The sequence below is a fragment of the Arachis hypogaea genome, chromosome 19 (assembly GCF_003086295.3).
Source record: "Arachis hypogaea cultivar Tifrunner chromosome 19, arahy.Tifrunner.gnm2.J5K5, whole genome shotgun sequence".
Classification (NCBI taxonomy): Eukaryota; Viridiplantae; Streptophyta; class Magnoliopsida; order Fabales; family Fabaceae; genus Arachis; species Arachis hypogaea.
Genome location: NC_092054.1, coordinates 56,715,518 through 56,720,972, shown reverse-complemented (window position 1 = coordinate 56,720,972; position 5,455 = coordinate 56,715,518). Strand labels below are relative to the sequence as shown.

Here is a 5,455-nt window from a genome sequence, read left to right as displayed (position 1 = left end):
GAGTACTTTAAACCAGACATGGAGGAGAATATGGAGAACCATCATGAAGAAGAGGCTCACAACCATGGCAGAGAAGGTCCAGCGCATCAGGCTGGACAAGAGAGAAGAGTTATGGGTTCTTACATCAACCCAAACCCAGGAAACTATAGAAGTAGCATCCAAAGGCCAACCATACATGCCAACAACTTTGAACTAAAGCCACAGCTTATCACCTTTGTTCAAAACAATTGTTCATTCGGAGGAAGTGTCCAAGAAGACCTCAATCTACATCTAACCACCTTCCTGAGGATATGCGATACTGTGAAGTCTAATGGTGTTCATCCTGACACCTATAGACTACTTCTGTTTCCCTTCTCACTCAAGGACAAAGCAGCTAAATGGCTGGAATCCTTTCCAAAGGAGAGTTTAGTAACCTGGGAAGATGTGGTGAACAAGTTCTTGGCAAGATTCTATCCTCCTCAATGGATCAACAGGTTGAGAGCTGAGGTACAAACGTTCAGGTAGTAGGATGGTGAAACTCTATATGAAGCATGGGAGAGTTTTAAAGACTTGACAAGAAGATGCCCGCCAGATATGTTCAATGAATGGGTGCAGTTGCACATCTTCTATGAAGGCCTTTCGTATGAATCAAAGAAGGCAGTAGACCACGCAGAGAATGACTACTTCTATGCTTCTGAAAGAGGCAATACTAGAGGAGTGATGGAGCTAAACAATGTGGATGCACTGCTAGCTCAAAACAAGCTGATTACCAAGTAATTAGCTGACCTCACCAAGAAGATGGAGAGGAATCAAGTAGCAGCAATTACTACTTCATCAGCAACCCAAGAAGGAGTGAATGAAGAAGCAGAGGGTGATCAGGAACAAGCCAACTACATTGGGAATTCACCTAGGCAGAACCATGACCCATACTCCAAAACGTATAATCCTGGTTGGAGGAACCACCCAAACTTTGGGTGGAAAAATCAACAAGACCAAGGCCAAGATCAGAGACGTCCCAACCCCAACAACACATCTCACCAACATGCCACACAGAGACCATATCAGCACCCACCTAACAACCCTTTTCAACATCCATATCAAAACCAAACTAGCCATTCTCATCCCTCCAATCTCAACTCACCATCACCATCCGAGGATAGACTCTCAAAGATTGAGACCCTACTCGAGAGCATATGTAAGGAGATTCAAGACAGTAAGATGTTCCGAGAAGAGGTACGATCCAACATGCAGAATCAAGAGGCTGTCATCAAGAAACTTGAGACACAAGTTGGTTACCTACTCCAGCAAACTCCTGTTCATAACCTTGGTAGCAACATTGAGCCAAACCCAAGGGAGGAGTGTCAAGCTATCACCCTCAGAAGTGGTAAGGAGTTGAAGGAGACCTCCAAGAAACCACAAGAGGAGGACCCAACTGAAAGGAAGGAGGAACAAAAGGAAGTTCAAGTTCCCATCTCCAATTCGCGTAAAAGGGGAGAAGAGCTGAAGCCATATGTTCCAAGAGTCCCATATCCTCAGTAATTGAGAAAAAAGGGGGATGACAGCCAATTCTCAAGGTTTCTAGAAATCTTCAAGAAACTACAGATTAACATACCCTTTGCTGAAGCAATAGAGAAAATGCCGCTCTATGCCAAGTTCTTGAAGGAATTGATGACCAAAAAGAGAAGTTGGAAGAACAACGAAATGGTGATACTAACCGAGGAATGTAGTGCCATCATTCAGCACAAGCTACCCCAGAAATTGAAGGATCCTGGGAGCTTCTAGATCCCCTGTATTATAGGAGAGATCACGGTGGAGAAGGCTCTGTGTGATTTAGGAGCCAGCATAAATTTGATGTCAGTAGCCATGATGAAAAAAATGAAAGTTAAGGAGGCCAAGCCAACAAAAATGGCCCTACAACTGGCAGATCGATCATTCAAATTTCCTCACGGCACAGTAGAAGACTTGCTAGTGAAGGTAGGAGACTTTATCTTCCCAGCAGACTTTGTGGTATTGGATATGAAGGAAGGAGCCAAAGCTTCTATCATTCTGGGCAGACCATTCCTAGCCACTGCTGGAGCTATCATTGATGTCCAGAAAGGTGAACTGACACTGAGGTTACACAATGAGAAGATGATATTCAATGTGTTCAAAGCCATGAGTTACCCACAAGAACCAATGGGAGAGTGTATGAGGGTGGATTCACTAGAAGATATAGCACAAGATACTCTCGAAGAGGAAGAATTTGAGGGGTTGATAGAAGAAGAGTCAGCTTCAAGCGAAGAGGTTACAACAGCAGAGGTTCACATTCAAGGCACATTAGAAGGGAAGAGTGAAGGAAAAGAAGCACCTAAACTTGAACTTAAAACACTGCCACCTACCCTCAAATATGTATACTTAGGAGAGAATTAAAGTTACACAGTGATCATTAACTCAGCCCTCAGCCATAAGCAAGAAGAGGAACTACTCCAAGTGTTGCGAAAGCATAAGGATGCCATTGGATGGACCCTCGCTAACCTGAAAGGAATCAGTTCGGCCATATGCATGCATAAGATATTGTTGGAAGATGATGCCAAACCATCCATTCAACCCCAAAGGAGGCTGAATCCAGTCATGAAGGAAGTGGTATAGAAAGAAATTATGAAGCTATGGCAGGGAGGGGTAATCTACCCGTTCTCAGACAGCCCCTGGGTCAGCCCCGTGCATGTTGTGCCAAAAAAGGGAGGAATCACTGTAGTCCCCAATGAGAAGAACAAACTGATCGCCACCAAGACCGTCACAGGATGGCGGATGTGCATAGACTACAGAAAACTGAATGAAGCTACAAGAAAAGATCATTTCCCCCTTCCATTCATGGATCAGATGCTGGAAAGACTTGCAGGACACGCATATTACTATTTTCTCGATGGTTATTCAAGATACAATCAAATAGTGGTTGATCCGAGAGACCAAGAGAAAACCTCATTGACATGTCCATATGGAGTGTTCGCCTACAGGCACATGCCATTTGGGCTATGTAATGCACCTGCGACTTTCCAACGCTGCATGCTTTCTATCTTCTCAGATATGATAGAGAAATTCATTGAAGTTTTTATGGATTATTTCTCGGTATTTGGAGATTCCTTCCCTAGTTGCCTAAATCACCTGACCCTAGTGTTAAAAAGATGTCAAGAAACTAATTTGGTCTTGAACTGGGAGAAATGTCACTTTATGGTGACAGGAGGAATAGTTCTTGGCCATAAGGTTTCTAACCAAGGCATTGAAGTGGACAGAGCCAAGGTGGAACTCATTGAAAAATTACCTCCACCAAGTGATGTCAAGGCAATTAGGAGTTTTCTAGGGCATGCTGGCTTTTACAGAAGGTTTATTAAAGATTTTTCAAAGATAGCCAAGCCCTTAAGAAATCTCATTGTATCTGATACACCATTTATCTTTGATGAAAAGTGCATGCTGGCATTTGAAAACTTGAAAAAGAGGTTGTCCTCTGCCCCTATCATTTCCCCACCTGACTGGAACCTACCATTTGAACTGATGTGCGATGCATCTGATTTCGCAATTGGGGCAGTGTTAGGACAGAGGAAAGATAACTTGGTCCATGTGATATATTATGCTAGCAAAGTCCTCAATGATACCCAAAGAAATTATACCACTACTGAAAAGGAGTTGTTGGCAATAGTTTTTGCATTTGACAAGTTTAGATCATACCTCATTGGTGCCAAAGTGATTGTCTTCACAGATCACACAGCACTTAAATATTTGTTTGCCAAGCAAGAATCAAAACCAAGACTAATAAGATGGATCTTATTGTTGCAGGAATTCAATATAGAAATCAAAGACAAGAAAGGAGTGGAGAACAAGGTAGCAGATCACCTATCCAGAATCCCTCATGATAAAGGAGGAACACCTGATACAAATGTAAATGAGTTCTTCCCAGATGAGCAGTTGATGACGATTCACAGAGCACCCTGGTTTGCAGATATTGCCAATTTTAAGGCAATTGGGGCTTTACATCCAGACATCAACAAACACCAGAAAAGAAAGCTCATCAATGATGCAAAGTATTTTGTCTGGGATGAACCATATCTCTTCAAGAAGTGTTCAGATGGAATTCTGAGAAGATGTGTCTCGGAAGAAGAGGGACGAGAGGTCTTGTGGAACTACCACAGCTCATGCTATGGAGGCCATTTTGGAGGGGACAGAACTGCAGCCAAGGTATTACAAAGCGAATTCTTTTGGCCCACCCTTTTCAAGGATGCCAAAGAACTGGTAAAGAATTGCAATGAATGTCAAAGAGCTGGAAACTTACCCAAAAGAAATGAGATGCCACAAAATTTCATCTTAGAACTAGAACTGTTTGGTGTGTGGGGAATCTATTTCATGGGACCTTTCCCAACCTCATATTCAAACAAGTACATCTTGGTAGCAGTGGATTACGTTTCCAAGTGGGTAGAGGCTATTGCAACCCCAACGAATGATAACAAGGTGGTCATGAACTTCCTCAGAAAGAATATCTTTAGCCGGTTCGGAGTCCCACAAGCACTCATCAGTGATGGAGGGAGCCATTTTTGTAACAGACCACTAGAAGCTCTCCTCCTATGATATGAAGTGAAACATAAGATTTCCACGCCTTACCACCCCCAAACAAGTGAGCAAACTGAGATATCTAACAGAGAGCTAAAAAGGATTCTGGAAAAGACTGTGGGAGCATCAAGGAAGGATTGGTCGAAGAAGCAGGATGATGCTCTTTGGGCATACAGAACGGCATTCAAAACACCAATCGGGATGTCCCCATACCAACTGGTGTATGGAAAGGCTTGTCATCTACCATTAGAGCTGGAACACAAAGCTCTCTGGGCTCTCAAGCTGCTAAATTTTGATAGCACTGCTGCTGGTGAAAAGAGGGTCTTGCAGCTGCAAGAAATGGAGGAGTTTAGATCTCAAGCCTATGAAAATGCCAAGATTTATAAAGAAAAGGCAAAGAGAAGGCATGAGCTCCATTTAACACCCAGAAGCTTCGATGAAGGACAGCAAGTGCTCCTCTATAATTCCAAATTAAGACTCTTCCCTGGGAAACTCAAATCAAGGTGGTCAGGACCCTTTCTTGTCACAAAGGTCTTGCCGTATGGGCACTTAGAAATTATGGAGGAAAGTTCAAAGAGGAAGTTCACTGTTAACAGACAGAGGCTCAAACACTACATGGGCAACATGGGGGAAAACTCCAAAGTGAAGTATCACCTCAAGTAATGGAGGAATCGTCGAGCTAGCGACGCTAAAAGAGCGCTTCGTTGGGAGGCAACCCAACCTAAGGTAGTTCTCTTTTCATTTGCATTTTAATAAAAATCACAAGTAGTTTCCCCCATATTGTGAGGAGCTAAGTTTGGTGTTACACACCAAAACAATACAAGAGTGAGTGTGTAACTCTAAGTTTAGTGTTCCACCAAAGATTTTAATTAGAATCACATTACACTCCTTCAAGGGC

At 43.0% G+C, this 5,455-nt stretch overlaps 1 non-coding gene across 1 annotated transcript; it reads right to left on the bottom strand.

Annotated features, from left to right (window-relative positions):
* Positions 1-471: 471 nt before the first annotated feature.
* On the bottom strand, positions 472-578 carry LOC112782151 (small nucleolar RNA R71). Its single transcript, XR_003192888.1, has one exon. It is a non-coding gene; the product is annotated as a small nucleolar RNA R71 (small nucleolar RNA).
* Between the last annotated feature and the right edge of the window lie 4,877 nt (positions 579-5,455).